This window comes from Peromyscus maniculatus, chromosome 17 (assembly GCF_049852395.1).
Source record: "Peromyscus maniculatus bairdii isolate BWxNUB_F1_BW_parent chromosome 17, HU_Pman_BW_mat_3.1, whole genome shotgun sequence".
NCBI lineage: Eukaryota > Metazoa > Chordata > Mammalia > Rodentia > Cricetidae > Peromyscus > Peromyscus maniculatus.
The window spans coordinates 6,219,358-6,238,257 of NC_134868.1; the positions used below are offsets into that span (position 1 = coordinate 6,219,358).

The 18,900-nt window shown below is 44.1% G+C and overlaps 1 protein-coding gene across 8 annotated transcripts in view; it reads left to right on the plus strand.

The window, feature by feature from the left end:
• Window positions 1-1,786: 1,786 nt before the first annotated feature.
• The window catches only part of Csgalnact1 (chondroitin sulfate N-acetylgalactosaminyltransferase 1), a 329,328-nt gene continuing 312,214 nt past the window's right edge, over window positions 1,787-18,900 (plus strand). For 7 of the 8 annotated variants that reach the window (XM_076553249.1, XM_042262475.2, XM_006989566.4 and 4 more), the window contains exon 1: window positions 1,787-2,182. The gene's annotated coding sequence lies outside the window, so the exon portion shown is untranslated. Of the gene's footprint in view, window positions 2,183-17,711; window positions 18,728-18,900 lie in introns of those variants that run through there. The other variant, XM_076553250.1, reaches the window with a different exon arrangement.

Genomic DNA, 18,900 nt, shown 5'->3' on the forward strand with positions numbered 1-18,900 from the left:
TTTTTTTTTTTTTTTTTTTTTTTTTTTTTTTTTTTTTTCAACACAGGGTTTCTTTGTGTAGCCCTGGCTGTCCTGGAACTAGATCTATAGACCAGGCTGGCCTCAAACTCTCAGAGATCTGCCTGCCTCTGCCTTCCAAGTGCTGGGATTAAAGGCGAGTACCCCCCACTGCCTGGATGTTTTTACTTTTTCATCCAGTGCTGACTTCAGTGGTGACTGTCCGTCTGCACTCCCAGCACTCAGGAGCCTGAGGCAGGAGGATCATAGGTCATTCTGGGCTTGTGAGACCCTGTCTCTAAATAACAAAATAAAACTGTGCTTAGGCTTGGTGTTCTGCCTATCTTTCTGGCCCTTGGCCCTGGTGTATGGGAACCCATCTTTCTGCTATGCTCACTGCTCAGTTTTGCAGGACCTGCCTCTCCTGATGATGGAGACAAAGTGTGACTGTGACATCACTCTGTAAGAGAAGCTCCTGAGGAGACACGCCATTGTCAATCGACCATCTCTCTCGTTCATCCAGGGAAAGGTATCTTTTCTCAGAGACGTTGTTACTTGGTTTCATAGCTTCATCAGTTTCTCAGTTCACTTATTCTTCATATATTATGGATATATGAATGTAGTATTATAGTATTCATATAAGAACTGAGGGGCACCAATCCCTTAAACCTGGCTTTGGAGTTGATGTGCAGCTGTGCAGTGGCATCATATCCATTGGTATCCATTGCTGTGCTCCAGAGTCACTATCCAAATGGGAGAAGATGGAAAGTGGTAACCCGAGGAGGTACCTCCATATATGAAGCACCCATAAAGTAACTGCAACTAACCCTGAAATGATTTTACTCTTTCTTTTATATAGAGTAATAGAGATTATTACAGCTCTAATGTATCTCCTCCATCTTCCTCCTCAGGCCTACAGGGCACGTCTGTCGTGGGCCATGGCAACCTGTACTAAGTTTTCTAGCCCGTTTTCCAAACTAAAGTTTATGCTTTATTGCATGATTCTGGGGACATCATTGAATAGAGAGATGAGGGCTGCTTCAGTAGTCAAAAGCAACCAAAACTGTAACAACCTATCTATCACTTAAGGCTCTGAAGATGTTGCTTGGCTACCCACAGAGTGACTGAATATGAAATCGGAAAAAAAATCTTAACACAACCTGTAACTAACCTCCATGTAGTGACTTCCATCTGCAAATGGAAGTTGCAGTATGATTGCCTTTTGAGGCTGTCAGGAGATAACCTGGGGGTAATGGCTTGTGTCCATATAGGTATGCACATATGCATGCAGTGTTAACTGTTTATCATCTCCCTATCAGGCAGTGCTTTGATGCAGTCAGAGAAATGACACTGTATGTTTTGTTTGGTTGTTAAACACGGATTCTTTCTTCTGTTTTCCACAAATCTTAGCTGAGCTGATGTGGTGATACGGCCGCCAGAGGTCCTTGTAGGCATCGCTTAGCCACAGTGGGGCTGAAGGGTTAAAGGGGTTTCTGGTCTTCTGTAAATAAGAGCGTCTTAATGAAGGCATTATCACCACCACCCAGGGCAGTAAAAACAGCGAGCAGCTCATTAATTCTCTCGAGTACAGTTTATAAAGTTTTGGATGCAAGCCGTCTTTGGAATTAGAGCAATTTTAGGAAAGCAAATGACAAAGGGGGATGTGTGTGGGAGTGGGTGGGGGGAAGGAAGCAAACTTATAGGAGAGACACTGAGCCACCTCTCCCCTGGGGCACAGCCTCCAGCCGTGTCATAGTCCTTTCACCAACTTCTCTGGATGTCAGCGATCAGTTTAGGCTCGAAGGCTCCGTGGTGCAGAAGACCCTGCTCTCCACGCATGGTGTCTGCAGTGACAGTGCCCTGCTCTGCTCAGGAACCGGACGCACTGCAGAAGGGCCCTGGTGGAATCCGGTGACTGCAGCCAGGCGCGACCCCAGCCCTGAGGCCCACGCTGCCTCCACTACGCGGGCTCGGGGGCTCCCACCCCGAGGCGGGCACTGTGCTTGGCTGCTGTTCAGTCGGCGCTGGCCCCCCTCCCTCCCCCAGTCCCTGGAGGCTCCGTGGCTGCCGGAGCAGGAGGTGGAGCCCAGCCCTCGGCCGACTGGTAGGAGGGAAAGTTCGGCAGCAGCGGCGGGAGTAGCTTAGCAGCGGGAGCCCCGCCCGGCTGTCTGCAGGGCTGCCTGGGGTAAGTAGGGGTCCCTTACCCGGAGTACGGGCCGGGCGTGGCGGGCTGCGTGCGGGTGTGTTGCTGCCGCTCGCCTGTCCGCTCAGCCCAATGCCACTGCCCGCGCGACCTCAGGGTTGGCTCTCCGTCAGGGGTAGAGGACGACCCCACCGTTGGTCTCCTTGGATCACTGCTATCCTAGGGCGGAGGACTCCGTGATCACTACCCGCTGTAGCCGGTGCTAGGTGGGTGGCGGGATCGGTGCCTCTAGATGGACACGCGAGCGCAGCTCTGAGAGAGGGTCCCCAGTGCCGCACCCCGTGGTCAGCCCGGCTTCCCCAGCGCTTTTGGAGTCCAGAGCTGCTCGCTTACTATCCAGAAACCCCCTTTTCAAAGTAGCTTTGGCAAGTGCTGGCACCCCTAGTTTGCTGTCCCTGGATTATTTTTTGCTGTGATGGAGAGGGTGGCCCGTGGGCAGCACGATCTCCTGCGTTGTACCAGGGCAATGGTGACTCTCGGGATCCCGAGGGTCTCCACTATCTGAGTGTGAACCGGTGCAAGTGTGTGCGCCAGGGGTGGAGAGAAGCTCTCCCGAGGCATGGTCTTAGGGGGCAGTGGGGCGTTCCGAAGGCTGGAGGCAAAGGAAAACTGGGCTGGGCGAAGGCAAAGTTGTTTGTTTCTGCTACACTTCCTGCACCTGTACCTCTGTCGTCAGTGATTTTGAAATTATAGAGGAAAAGACATTAACAATACTGTACATGCCCAAACATTGAGCCTCGGTGGTTACTAAAAGGAAATAGTAATGAATGATAAGGTGGCTGTTTTTTTTGCAAACTCCATTTTTATTCTGATTGTAACATCTTAGCATGATTTTCACTTAAATGTCATTAAAGATAACTAACTTCCAGTTCCATGTTTATAGGGAATTTAAATGTTTAGTAAATCCCAGTAATTCTACAGGGTTTCTTGGATTGTGTTAACACTTTTCATTATAAGAGAGTCTCAATTATTGGGAACTGTGAGCATTAATAAACTGTGGGGTTTGGCCACGTGGAGAGAAGTCTTTTAAACGTGGAAATAGAAGTATAAGGCAGAGAGTAATTGGTACCCTAGGCGTAAAAGGTCACCTGAACACACAGAAGAATGATTACTCTGATAGAGGGATCATGCGTTGAGCTTCCAGAAAGTGCCAATTCTGGGGAAAGATGAGATGGGCCTTACCCACTGTAGGAAATTAATACCTGTAAAATCATTTCCTCTGCATTGAGCTACCTATTGGGTGTGTCCAACATGCAGCCAGCCTATGGTGTGCAATAGGGTGAAGAATAGCTATTAATATAGCTCAAGACAAAATCATGAATTTATTTAAAACACTAAGGGGTTTTTGTGATTAATTTTTTTTTCAACTTGGTGCAATTGTCAAGCTTGAATTTTGCAGCTTAGGACACACCTGCTGCCACTCCAAATCAAGAAATTATTCATTTATTTTCCTGAGACAGTGCTTCTTTTTGTAGTCCTGGCTGTCCTGGAATTCATTCTGTAGACCAGGCTGGCCTAGAAATCAGAGATCTGTCTGCCTCTGTCTCCTGAGTGTTCGGATTAAAGATATGCAACCACCAAATCATGATCACCCAATATTACTTTAATTCTCTCCATTTTCCTGTCTCAGATCTCATTGTAAACCATATTAGGGAACTTCAAAGAAAATATCCAAATGTTTGGATTCATCTGAAGCGTTTATCTAATAATTCTTTATCAATAAAAAGCCGGGAGTCAGATATCGAGGTAAGAACCTGAAAGATCGGAGAACAGCCACCAGAGACTTCCTATCTTTTCTGTCCTTCTGTCCAAAAGGGTCAAGATCCTCTCTAAGCCCCGCCTTACTACTTCCTCAGTCCTCCAAAACCTCAGCTAGCTCCGCCTTCTGATTCAAAACAAACTTTATTGTCAGAAAGCAATCAGTATTCACCCATTATATTACTGTGAGATTGTGCTTCGCTGTTCCTGAAAGCTGTCCTCCAAGATGCTTGTCCTACTTTTTAACTGCCTGACCCTGGGCAAGTCACTTGCTCTTTCCAATACCAGAGTTCTAATGTGCAAAATGGTTGCAACACTCCTCACATGATAGAGATATTTGGAGAATTAAATAACATTCTTTTCTAAGTGCTCAGAACAGTTGACCCTTTCCTGAGTGCTATCTCTTGTCTTTCTTAAATACTTTCAGATATGTTTTGACACTTAAAAACTTTAAAATTTGTAATTCTTCCTTTTATGTGATCTTTTGCCCATCCATCCATCCATCTATAATACATCCATGAGGCTATTTCTCACTGAAGGTCATTGGATTTTGCCCTGCTTGGCTGTTTGAACCTAGGAGTTGGTACTATGGAGGATGGTGGTAGGCAATGCTTCAGGGGTTTCTTTTGGCTGAGAATCCATCATGAGGATGTGAGATGATGAAGTGGACTTTCCAGCCTTCCTGTTTCCCAGTTCTGTGCTTTATAAGATGATACCACACTGAAAAGAAGAAAGGGTAGGCTGTGCATGACTACTGTTTCCCCTGCTTCCCTTTGCCATCCAACTCCATATTGGCAAGTAGTAAGGACTTAAGTGTTTGTTGGTTTGAAATTCACAGTGTAATGAAGTTATTCTTCAGGTCACATTCTTCTTTTTGTATTCCTGGTGAAAGGACCTTGGGCTTGTAAATTATAGCCCTACCATATATTAAGGCTAACAGAGGTACTAAAGAGGCTGAGCTCAGGTAGACTTTATTACCTATTGATTTTGGCCTCATGATAAAGTGGTCTTATAAAACTTGTAAAAGCCAGGTCTAGCAGTGGCTCCGCCACTAGGGGCCCCCTCTGCACACTGGATTACCCTGGGCTGTCATTTGCTCCCATCCTTCCTTCCTTTCAGAGAGCAGAGGAACAGATTTCTTCACCAGAAACGAATACGTATATGCAAATCTTTAACAAAGGACTGAAAAGAAATGAAATCTCTCTTTGATGGATTCAGTGGGCTTTTAAAAACAACTTTAGAGACTTAAAAATTGTTTTTTTTACTTTATATATCATAATATTCAAATATGGAATTTCTTAAATTTAGAAACTAAACACATGATTCAGATGTAGAATTTTAAAGTTTTTCTTTGTATATGTGTGTGTGTGTGTGTGTGTGTGTGTGTGTGTGTGTGTGTGTGTCCATCTGTTTTTGGTGGAACATTTTTTCTGAATCTTTTAATGTATTTAAAATAGCTTTTTCTCCTAAATGGATACTTGCTGTGTTATGTGTATGTCCTACATATACATTGTAATGTATTGTAGTAATATAAATTGCTTCTCAGGGGATTTTATGTAGCCAGTTGAAGCCCCCCCCCCTTCTCTGCCTCTTTTTCTTTTTGGCACTGCATTAAAGTTTACCTTTAACAATGTTTTGTTACATTCTACTATGCAGCATTAAAGGGCATCTTTCTTCTGTGTGAGCAGTTTTGTTTAAGGTAGGGCCTCATTATGTAGCAGGCTGGCTTCAAATCTCAGTGATCCCCCATGAGCTACCATACCCAACTATGAGTTTTGAAAAACTCTTTTACTTGTAAATTCTGATTTTAATAAGTTAGTCAGGCTTGAGAATATTTGTTGAACAACTTGAAGGTGCTTTTATTTCCTAGACATAACTTGTTATTTGGTAGAAGCAATACTGGCAGTGTATGTAAACAGGCATTATTGCCCCCAATGTGGCCATATTGTTTGCAAATAAATAAGAGAATATTTTCAGGTTTCCAGTGAGATTTAGTTTATTTTGGGAAACTAAACACCTTTATTCTGCACAGAAAAGGCAACTAAGGTAAGAGACCCAACAGACTGAGACCAATAGACTGAGACCCCAAACCTTACAAAAGGGTTTCTCTTCTTATTTATCAGAACCTTTCTGAATTCAGAAAAATTTCAGATATCCAGTTCTGATTTCCACACGGTGTGATTCGAAAAACAAGGAAATCTGATCGTTGTTGTTTTTCTATGAAGGTTCGGCCAGTCCATGGCTGAGGCACAAAATAAGAGAACTAACTTTTATTGTGAAGGCCATAGATAATTTTTATTATCACTTCCCCCCATTAGGCGGAATTTTTTGGATTGCTTTTAGGGTTCTGGCATATCAAAGAGTTGTGCAGATCCTGTTTGTACAAAGGAATGCTTTTCTAGAACCGGAAGAGGTTTTTAACTTCTGGCTAGGGAAGGGCTTGGCACCTCTAGCCTCTCCTTCCTCTTCCCAAGGCGGAAGTTGAGCCTAAGCCAGAATGACAGACATACAGCTTGCTGCGGGCCGTGATTTAGTTTGGGCAAAAGCCCTGAGCTGACAAAGATTATGGATGTTTGCCGGAGGTGCGGGAAATGAATGGCTCTTTATACCTGGGAGTCCTTTATAGGGACCTGCATTTGGGAGGTACCACCTATATGGAAATGACAACGGTGAGCTAGGATTCTTTGAACCTATCACTCAGCATAGGGTGCATGGATGATTTCTGTTGGTTTTAGGCAATGCAAAAACCAAACATTTGGTTATCCTGGGGTCACATTTGCTTCTTTATCTTATTTGCACACATCAAGGACGTTTGAGTTCATGAAGTGGGAAGCAAGGAAGTACAGTAGGTAGGTAGGTATACTGAGCACTGGGATAGCCTTGATTTTTGTATTCCCAAGGCATAGGTTAATTTAGCAATCTTCACGGATGGTTTCGGGAACGTCATCTATTCTGTTTCTGAAACTGAAGCCCTGGGTACCCTCAAAAGTGGCTTTTTTCTTGTCTCTCCTTTGTTAGATACTTAAGAAAGTGTTCTTTAGAAAAAGTCTCCTAGTGCAGCTGAGGCTGACCTTGAACTTTTTCTGCCTAAGCTTCCAGAATGCCAGGATTTCACACACCGAGGTTAGGTATTTGCTACTAAATTGACCAGTATGTTTTCATGGTGCTGCTGTTAGTCCATGAGTTGTCCTTGTACAATTTAGTGCTAGGTACTCCTTTCATGTGTGATTGACCATCCTGGGCTAAGCCTGGTAAGCATACAGCTCGTTAGAGTTCGGAGACCCTTACCTCCCTGCTGGACTCTCCTGTGGCACTGCCATGTGTGAAGTGTTGTCTGTAGAAGTGCTGAGAAGATTGCCTACTACACAGTAAGTTGTATATGTACATATGTGTGTATCTCTGTGCTGGTGTTTATTATAATTATTGCCTGGGTTGCTTTCAATGTAGATCAAGATCACTCTAGCCATTGAAATATCCTGACAAAGATTCAGTGAATTTAGTCCTTCTGGTAATGCTTTCAAAGCCAGGTACTTCATTGAAGTTTTCTCATAATACTTCAGTACAATGTAATTCTTTCCATCATAAAAGTGGCTAATGCTATGTTAAGTATGGGGCATGAGATGCTCATTTTAGCTTGCACAGCCACTTTGAGGTATGGTCACTGTTATTATCTGCACATTACAGGTGAGAGTACTAAGGTTGTGGAGAGGATACTTGTGTAAGGTTGGGTGGTAGAACTGGGTGTTAATCGACTTCTGCCTGGTTCCCACCTAGAACCCCTGCTGTTCCCAGCACCCCTCTCCGTGTGTGTGTGTGTGTGTGTGTGTGTGTGTGTGTGTGTGTGTGTGTGTGTAAGCCAGAGGTCAAGCTGGGGTGTTGTTCCTTAGGAACCATCAACCACTGGTTAGGCGGGGCTGTCTGGCTTGTGAGCCCTAGGGATTCAGTTGTCTGTGTCTCCCCGGTACTGGGGTTACTCATGCACACCACTATACCCTGCGTGCTCTGTGGCTGCTGGGGACCAACATAAGATCCTTATGCTTGCTTCGCAGGCAAGCTTTTTATTAACTGAGCAATTCCCCCAGCCTCTGCTGTTCCTTCCCCCCAGCATAAACTCCTTGAATTGGGCAATTGGGAAAATGTCTTAGGGTTCTGAAGGTCGATGAAACACTAGGACATTGATTTTCATTAGGTTATTGTATTGGCATCTATTTCTGGACAGGCTAGAGCAAGATAACAAATGCAGTTTTATCAGTGTGTCTGCTTCAGCACTTTTTATTTATGTTTGTACATCTAGGGATTTTTTCCCTAGTAGCTTAACATATATTGTAGATAACATTCCTATGTGATGGTGAACTTCTTTTCTTTCTTTTCTTTTTTGTTTGTTTCCTTGTTTTTTTTCTCTTTGAGACAGGGTTTTGGTTTCTCTGTGTAGCTCTGGTCATTTTGGAACTTGTTCTGTAGACCAGGCTGACCTCAAACTCTGAGGTCCACTCGCCTCTGCCTCTCCAGTTCTGAGATTAAAGGCATGCACCACCTCCACCTGGCTGATGGTTAACTTCTTATCAAGGCACTTTGCAGGCAAGTTATAAGAAGATATGTGAATAAAATCAAGTATGTGGGTTGCAGAATGCAAAGGTGTAAAGGCTGGGGCCAGCCATTCATGCATTCATTGGGCAAAGTGCTCATGTTCATGTTATGTAAAGGCTTCCCACTAGGTAATTCAAGGAATACAAAGAAGAGGTGAAAATGCAGAAAGAAGGTGTGTTTTATACTTGGAGCTGGGCAGTGCTGGGTTTGTTAGCCCAGCTGTATCTCTTCTTGGCTGTGGTGCCTGGACCCCCACCTCTTAGTTTCCTTGTATGAATTTTGCATGCGTAATGGAAACAATGCATTTTGGACTTGTTGCAAGAATTAACTAAAATCTCAGATAAAATGTCATGCCACTGTAAGTACCTGGTACCAATGACAGTACCTCCCTCTTTTTCCTCCTTAGCTATCTCCTCTCATGGTCTCCCATCCCTTCCTTCTTCCATCTGGTCCTGACTGTTCAGGGAGGCATGAATATAATGATACCTGAAATTCAAGGTAGAATGTAATCAACTGTTGAAAAATATATTCCTCTCTGGTTCCCCCCCATGAAGCTGGGAAAGACTTGGCAATGGTGTCAATTGGTCTGTGAACTGGCATTAGCCTAGGGTCCCTAGCCCATGTTGTCATTTTCTGAGCTGACCAGAAGAGGTTAATTTTTAGCAGCCCATGCCAACTTAGTGCTTAGTGTAGATGCCCATGATATAGAAAAAGGCTGGGGCTTGAGGGTAAAAGAGAGAGTGTTCAGGGAAATTGGAACAAGTTAGAAATGAATTCAAGGTAGGCTAAGCAGCAAATATTCAGGTTTTAGGAGTGAGCAAGGCTGACTCTTGGCAGCTTGTACCTGAGGGCCCTGGGGCTGGCTTGACGGTTCTGAGTTACAGACTTTACAGACAGGCTCTGTCCAGAAGCTCACAAGAGAACGGAAGCCCTTCTGCACCCCCAGCTTGTTGTATCGACTAATAGACATGTCTAGCTCCCCAGGCTCCGACTGTGGGGCTTTTCTGAAGGTGGTGCATCCTCTGCCAGCCAGAAGCTAAATCCAAATTGTTAGCTCTCTGCCAGTTCCCACTTGAGATTTCAAGGGTTAGTTGATATCACAGAAGAAATGAGCCTCTTGTTTTTTTCCTTTTTTCCATTTGGAGATTTGGTTAGAGACACCCATGTCTGCTTCACTGTGTGGCAGGGAGCCAGACCCACAGGGGCCCCTGGGTGTGTCTTCTTGGCACAGCCTGTATAGTGGGCTGTGTTGTAGACCAGGGTGGGTTTTACCAAGATGTGCCTGGTGGTTTTATGATAATGAGCCACTTTGTTTGGAGTGCAGAGGAGATGCTGTGTGTGGCGGGGCAGGAATGTGGGTTTTACAGCATCATTGCAGTTCAGGACCAGCTCATTCAGCCACGGAGCAGGAGGCCTTGAGTTATTTATTGTGTGATGGCACATAGGCATAAACTGACCCTTCTGTGAATAAGTAAACAGGACCTGCCCAGGTGTGAGAGAAGCTTGAGTTAGGGGGTTTAAAAATGTGGGGGAAAAAATAAACGCAGAATGGGGTTGGAGAACCATTTATTTAGAGCAATTTGCTGTAATTTTCAAAATCCCATTTTTATGGGATTCATAGAGTGTATTAAAATGAAAGCAACAAGCCAGCTTTAAAAACACAACAGAGGGAGAGCTTTGAAAAAAAAGATGAATAGTCCTTAAAGTGGAATTCAAGTTAGTTCACACGGGTGATTATTGGGGAAGATTATCATAATGAAAACAATTGGAGACAGGTGATAATCAGGAATTGTGGGAAGCAATGTCTGGAATGAAGAGGCAGTGTCCTTAACACCGAGGCTTTGGAAGGTGGAGTGGGTTGCACAAAGCTCAAATCTGGACAGTTTGTGTGATTTTAGGCAAGTCAGTTCTTTAGATTCTAGTTTCTCATTTAGAATATGAATCAGCCCGTCATGGTTTTCATGATGGGGGTTTGCTCATTAATGGAGATGTATGCAACCTTTGTTCTGCATGGCAGGTGCTTCATACATGGAAGAGATAAGAACTATTCTCTAGTTTTATTTTGGAGGCAATTTGGGAGACAAGAAGGAGACTGCTATATTTGCCATGGACCTTGAGTCTCTAAATTCTGCTCTTGGGTTAATTTTCTTACTGTCTTCAGTTCTTAGATCACTATAAACCAATATGTTTTTGGATTTCCACCAAGCATATGCCACGGTGATAAGTGAAATGAATTCCAGAAAACCATACTGGGTACCAGGATTAGTTACTTCCTTGTTATTATGACAAGATCCAGCAACTCAAGGAAGGAGGAGGGTTTCTTTTGACTTACAATTTGAGAGAAGAGTCCATCATGGTGGGGAAGACACAGTGGTGGGCACATGTGGTGGCTGGGCACCTTACACCTATAGTCAGGGAGCAAAGAGACATGGATGCTGTTGCTCAGTTTATTTCTCCTTTTCATTCACTTTGGGACCACAATACTTGGAATGTAATGGGCAACATTCATGGGTCTTTCCTACTAAATTAAATTTTCTGGAACATTCTCACAGATATACCTAGAGGAATGTTATCGTGGTGATTGATTCTATGTCCTGTCAAGTTGAGAGTCAAGATTGACCCTCATAGTATCATTACACAGTTTTTGATTGACGGCAGTGGGACCAGGGCTTTCTGTTCAGCATTGGATGTCTAATGTCTCCTGTCAGTCTTTAGACTTCCGTGGACATAAATAACTCAGATTACTCACAGTGCCTTTTGGTAACCCGTGTACCTAGGTTAGCAGTCAGTAACCTCATGAACCAAATGTAGAATTTCTTTGCTTATTGAGAATCAGGGCTCCATTTCTCCAACTTCTGCTCATCATTTCAAAATGGTGAATTTACTGGTGGTCAAGGGTAACAAGAGAGTGTTTGCATTTTTAACAAGGGAGGTGCAGTAGGGAGGTAGATATGAGTGGTTTGTAAATTTAATTGCCTGAAAGCATGAGAAAGTGTGTGTTTGATGTGGTGTTGGCTGGGCTTGGGCTGGAGAGAGCCCTGAGAGGTGTTGCTGGCTACTCTTGGGGCTAGATGACAGTGCAAATAGCCAGGGATGGCAGCTGTTCTTCATCACCAAAGAATGAAAGTTAGGGCATGAGTAGAGTAAGCTTAAATGAAGTTGGCTTTGTTCATTCAATAAATTCATATGGAGTAAAAATATTTGGAATGGCCACGCTGTGCATTTGAAAGAGTTGTTTTTCTTCCAGAGGGCTTTCAGAGTCCACAAAACAGTATTCTTGAAGCTAGAGGTATTGAGAAGACCATTGGTTAGTAAAACTATAGCCATTGAACTAGTAATATTTCTGAGATCATTGGTTTCATTTCAGTATGTTGCAGAAGTCCCAGCTCACTGGAGACATTCTGCAGACTATCACTGCGGATATACAGAAAGCCAGGAGGGACTAGTCTCAGATGACTCAGCTACCAAGCAGCATGATGTTGTTAGGAACAGACCCAGGTGGTTTGCTTCCATCATGCTGTTACTGATGAGGACGCAGCATTATTAAGCATGGTGGCTAGTTAGAGGTAATTCTAGGTGCTCCTACAATAATGCAGCAGATAGAGCTAGCTAACTGTCTGCCCTCAAGTTTCTCGGAACCTAATTACAGATGCGTACTGTGTGCTGAGTGTTTTGGTGCTGGCACAGATGAACAAAGGAGGAATTCTGGCTTTAGAAGTTCAGGGGGGCAGAGTTCTACAAAGGAGGGGCTTCGTGCTGCAGAGAATGTCTTCTCTTGGATGGTAAACACTCAGTGTCTGCATCAAGGATCTGGTTTTATTTCTTGCCGATTTCACAACATCAGAAGTGGAAATGGGAGGCTGGGGCAATAGTGAGTAAAGTGCTTGCTTGGCACCCACGAGGACCTGAGTTCAGCTCCTAGCATTTACAGAAAGCCCAAGCATGGGCATTTGTGACTCCGCACTGGGTGACAGTGCAGATCTTTGCAATTCAGCCAGATTAGACAGACTGGTAAGCTCCAGATTTAGAGACTGATGGATTTCAGTTTTGATGAGAGGACTTGTCAAAAAAAAAAAAAAAAAGCTGAGGAGAAATAGAAGAAGAAAACCAATGTAAACCTTTGGCTTTACGTGGTACCTGTACTCACGTCCTTATGTGTGTGCGTGCTTTAAATCCTTTAAAATGACCCCTCTCTCTTTCTCAAATGATCTTGGTTTCATTGGTACAACTTGTAGTTAGGTGGTTTAAATGTGAAACCCTTTGTTCTCTGCACTGCAAATCCACAGTCTTTCTGAAAATAAAGAGATTTTATTTTTAAGAATAGTTCTGAGGAGTTGTTTGGCGGCAAAAACGGGGGTGTACATATGGAAAGACATAGATTGTGTGTCACTGGGGATTGTCAGGGCTTGAAGGGTGGGCTTTTCAATTAAAAATAAGTCTCACTTTTCTCCTGAAATACGGAGTGCAGAATGATCAGAGACATCTCCTATAACCTAAGTACCATCGAAACAATTATTATAGAATTCATTTACCATTGGGAAAACGGTTTCTGACGATTGGGTCTGATCACTGTGTAGGCAGAACCTAGATTTGAACACATCTGCCTAGAGAGATTTGATCCCAAATTTCCCATACTTAACAAGTGAAAATAATGTTCTGGGCTGGGAGGGCAGCTCAGTTAGCACAGGACTTGCCTAGCATACACAAAGCTCCGAGTTTTGTCCCTGTATAAAATTAGAAATGCTGGTGCATGTTAGTAATTCTGGCACTAGGGAGGAATAGGCAAGAGGATCAAGAGTTCAAGGTCAGTAAATTCAAGGTTAACGTACATTGATGAACCTTGTAAAAAAACAAGCCAAACCAAACAACTAACCGTGGTATAGGACTATGGATACTTTAGTTGCCTTTATACCTTAGGTCAGTCTGTAGATTCCTGTGTAGGGACCATAGTTCAGTCCACCACGACATTTTCGATATATTCTAATGCCTATGGTGTGGTTAGGACAGAATGTCCACACATGAGGCTCTCCATAAATATAAATAGGTCAACAAATGCAGCAATTCCATCATCAATAGGGTTAGTACGGAACTGTGCTAGTGAATGGGCAGATGACTCTGTAGGATCCCTGTATGTGACGTAAAGCTGAGTTGGGTGAACAAAGCAGAGGACCGTGCTTATAAGTCTTTTATTATTACGTACAGCTTGTAACTATGCCTGTTTTCACTCTATCTCCACTTACTGTGTGCTTTCTTAAGAGTTACCTCTGAGCAAATTATGTATTCATCATCTTGTGGCAGGCTGGATCTCATACAGTCAGGAAGGCTTCCAGCACATTAAGTGCTCTTGAAGGTAATAAAAAAGGAGGGCTAATTACCTGACTGAAGTGATTACAAGAGAGATGTTGGACATCTTGACTCTCTGGGATTGTGACATCAGCAAAAGTGGCTTACAAAAGACTGCTTTGAGAAACAGCAAGGATATATCTCTTTGAATGAAGTTATTTTACTAAATCCATGGCGTGGGTGTATCCGTAGTTGACAGAGCATGAGGACTGGACTAAATAATGCATCAAGTGTCTGTGGGTGAAGTAATTTTAAAGTATGTGGCTGGTGTTCACAGTTGGAGCCTGTGAGATTTTACATTTAATGATTATACCTTTCCCATGGCCATCTGTCTTTCTCTTTAATAAGCAATACTCCTTATCAGGCCTGATTTGTGTACATTGATTGCACCATTATACTTGTTAAATATTAAAGCATTTTTCCCCGTGTGAAGTCTAATTAGGCAAAGTGTTCAGTGCAAGCCTGGAATTATCATTCAGAATAATAGCTCAGTCATTACCTGTGACACATACCTCAGTCTGCTGAATTGTGGACCTTTTATTCACCCCCTAAGAGAACACCAGTGTACTGATCTCTCGCTCTCACTCTTGCTCTCTTTCTTTTTGGTCCTCGAGATTGAACCCAGGGCCTTGTGCATGCTAAGCAAGCACTATGACACTGAACTATATCCCCAGCCATCTTTTCACTCTTTATTTCCTTTTTTATTTTAATATCTGTTATTAGTATTTTTGGGTGCATGTATGTGTGTGTTGGGTGTATGCATATGTATATGTGTATTTGCATTTGTGTGCATGTGCCTACAGAGACCTAAGGTTGGTGTTAGGTGTCTTTTTCAAATGCTCTTCGCCTTATAATATGCTGAGACAGAGTCTCTTGCCAAACCTGGAACTCACCATTTTTGGCTAGCCAGCTTACTCTAGGATTTTCCAATTTCTGCCTCTCTTTAGCCAGGACTACAGGCAGCTGTCATATCCACCTGGATTTTATATGGTTTCTGGGGGTCCTAGTTCCACTCTTCTTCATTGCATGGCAAGCACTTCATCTGCTGGGCCATCTTCTGGTTAATTAATTAATTAATTAATTGACTGACAGGGCCTTATGTAGTCCAGGCTGGCCCTGAAATTACTGTGTAGCCAAGGATGGCATTGAACTCCTGATCTTTGCCTCTTGACCGCTGGGATTGTAGACTTGTGTCAACACACCTGGCTCTCTTTTCTTATTTACAATTCAGAAAACTATCTGTAGACCTCTGTGAAACTGTGCATATAGACAGGTGCACACATACATGTGTCATATGAGGCTGATGGGTCTGAAGCAGATGAGGCCCAGCTTATGCTTTGTTATTCTCTGAGAGAGAAGCTTTTAAGCCACAAGTTTCTTGCAATGTCTGGTTATCAGGCTGATGGGTTCCCTCTCGGTGGTCCCAGTACATGCTAGGGTGTTCGAAAGTGCCTGTGTCCTGCCACACTTGCAAACATCAGCAATGTCGTGTTCCACTTATGGATGATGGGCATCAGTGTACCTGTATCTTTAAAGTGAAGATTTATTTCCATTTGATTTTGAATGTGGTCAGATAAAAATGAAATTTGTCTCTCAATTAAAATATGGACATGAACCTCATAGAATGGACCAGTGACTCCACATTTTCTTCTTTACGGATGGAGATGTGGAAGCTCGGAGGACATGTGGCACACTGAGGTCCTCATGGGTGCTGGAGGTAGGAACAGACCTGGAGTCCTGTACACCTGCACTTTCAACAGGGAGATCCTTGGCAGAGTATGATGGGGAGGACCCGTTTCCCGCTTCCCAGGCCCTTTACACATGGTATATTAGTAGCCTGGGGAGCTTGGGAAGTGTTTGAGGGCAAGATTCCTGCCTACAGCCAGCTGAAGACAGGGTCCGTATCATTTGAATTTATCTGGGCTCACAGAAGAATTTGCATTTTGTATTTGCTAATTGGCAGATTGCTGGGAACCGGAACTCAATGATTCAAAATCCAAGTGCAGCCTTGGAGAGTCTCAGTGTTCTGTAGCCAGTTAAATGAGCAGCAACAGCTGCCAGGCAGTGATCCCAGCGAGTGCTGGCTGCATCTGGCCAGTGTCAGGGCTCAGCTGGGGAGCTGGGCTTCGATGACAAAAACCTCAGTGTCTAACTTGATTTTTCACAGCCGGAAAGCACACTTCCTAGTTCTGCATATCTAACCTGAGATTGAAGAGGATCCAGAAGACCATTTACCTTAACAGTCACCTGTCGGTTTATACAGTACAATGCATAAGCCCATGAGCTCTGAGGTGTGATATGTCTGGGTTATACCAGCTGCCATTTGCTAACTGTGAAACTATTACTGTGCCACTCTGCCCTGCCACCCTGGTCCCATTCTTTTGTCTGCAAAGCAGGAGCAATAGCAAGCATTTATGTCTAGTTTGCTGTGTGCCAGGGGCTATCTCAATGCTATCGGGGTAGAAATCATTCAACCTTTACAGCACATTGTTCTTCAGCTTCTCCTCTTCTCAGTGGGGAAACTGAGGCCCAAAGAGGTGTAACGACTTGTTTAAGGTTGAGCCGGCATTTAAGTCTGGGCAACTGCATCTCTTTATCTGCAGAAAGGACTAAAGTGACTGTCAGGATCAGATGGGATAAATGAACCAAAAATACGAGCTCTCATCCTTGCTTGTCATCACATGCCCATGTTGCTTTCATAACAAAACCGGTGAGACCCTCTGAGGTAGCGTTTTCTTTTCTCATATCCAAGCTCTGTAAGGAACTGGATCAGAATCGGAGGGTTGCTTTGGCAATTTTAAAATCACCATAGACAGAATCTAGCAAACTGTTGCATGTCCCTGGAGCTGACGGGACAAGTGGACCCTGCACCAGGACAGGCACATCTGTGCCTGTCAGTCAAGGCTCCTTGTCTTCTCTCAGGGCTCCCCATGTGTTTCCTGGCAGAGAGTCTAAGGATCAAGTTGGCTTCTCCCTTAAAAAGTTAATCTTGTTAGCCATGTTCACACTGTTTCCTGTGCCCTGGAGCCAAACACACTCAGAAGACCCCAAGAGCAATTCCCTGATGTCTTCAGGAAAGCTTGTGACTCTCTTGGATAGTTATTTTTCTATTCACTTCTTTCCCTCTGTTGAGTTCGCAGCCCAGTTCACAGAGCCCAGTCATGCTTCCAGGTGATTTGGCTATGGAATGTAGGCATTGTCTTGTGCCTGTTGTTTTGTTTACTTCTAAATTAATAAATCATAAATACATATGTGTATATGTAACATGCTCATTACACATGTTAAGTTACAATAATAATGTCACTCTTCCTCAGCATCTAGAACATCCCCTCTCAAGCCCTGGGCATGCCCTTCTGGTCACATTTCCTTCCTTCGTCTTCCTCCACTGCAAGGGCAACAGATCTCTCAGCACTATAAACTACTTGCTGGATTTTCTTCAGTGCTCTACCACAGATGTACACCTCAGAGGAGTTCATCGTTTCTGAGACAGGTCACTGCAATAGGAAGTTTGACTGATACCTTAAGATAGACTAGTGAGAAGTTACTAAAATGAGTAGCGAGAAAGAAAACAAAAATGGAGACTTTTCAGAGGAAATAGTGAACACTAGCTTCATAGTCCATGAAAATTCTCCATATTCTGGAGGCATAGAATGCATCAATGTGGGATTTGTACCAGAATTTGTGTGAAGAAGCCTGGTCTGTGAGGCTCTGCCAGTCTGTCTTCCCAAGGAAGCTGTGTTGAAGCGCTCTGGACATGCGATGCTGCACGGGTGGATGGATGGATGGACAGACAGACGCTGCACAGACAGCAGGCTCTGTGTCCCTCCAGGCTAGGAACCAGAGGGTTCTGTTGGTAGAGTCACAGAGCTGGTAGGAAGCGTGGTGACATGGCTTGTGGATGTGATTTCCCTCTCTCTCATTGTGTGTGTGAACTTCCTGGAAGCAGACCTGGCCTTCTATGGTGACAGAGAAAGCCTGGAACTCTCACCTCTGCCCAGGGGCTCCATGTTCAGAGGGCAGAGGAGTAAATTTCAGGAAAGGGGAAGGTGGGATGGTGCAAAGAGAAAACTTGATTATATCACCACATCCCAGGGATGTAGGTCAGAGGGTCCCAGTGAGGGATCCACCAGAAACCTACCAAAGGGTCCAGGAGAAGGAAACAATCTTGGTTGAAATACGTGCTGGCCTAGAGAAAGTGAAGGTTTTTTTCAGTAGTGAGGATCAAGTCTGCCTTCATATCAACACAGGAAATGTAAAAATAGAAGTTTCTTTCTCTCTTAGATAGAAGTAACCGAGTCATTCAGAGACGGAGCTTTCTCAAACAGGCTCCAGGAACAAACCGCTTACTCTACTGCACCCATATCCTATGTGAGCAACCCTTGGAGGAAATTGCTAAAGCTCCAGCAGTCACATCACACTCCGGGCACAGGAGGAAGGGAAGGACAGAAGAAGTGTAGGCCTCCTCCCTTTCAAGGAAGCCTTTAGGATAGCCTACCAGGCTTTTTTTGCTTATATCTCATTCATCAGAGTTGAGTCACATGGTCACATTTGGCTGCAAGATTACCTAGGAAATGTAATGAGCCTGAGCCTGGGTAGTGGTGAGCCCAGCCGAGCACTGTGATTCTTGTGTAAACTGCCAGAGGCAGTCAGTAACCTCTGTCACTCCATTTTTACGACATTGTCAAGAGGTCTTTCTCCATACCTGGAGGGACCAGTGCTGCAACTATGGAATGGAGACGGAAGTGGGTGGACAAGGAGGACGCTCTGGTTTGTCTGCGAAGACCTGGCAGGGTGAGGAGCTGGGTCCAGAAACTCGGTGGTCCAGGATCTTCTTTGAAGGTCAGTCTACACACTCAGCTTTCTGCTTGCTGTATTTTCTGACACAGCATCCTTAGGGACTTTCTACCTAGGACTTTTCAACCCTAGGGACTTTCTATCACCTCCCAGTGGCTGGAGAGTTTCGCTGTCTTCTAACCCTTTCTTTGCTTATCAAGGGGACACGTGCTGCCAAT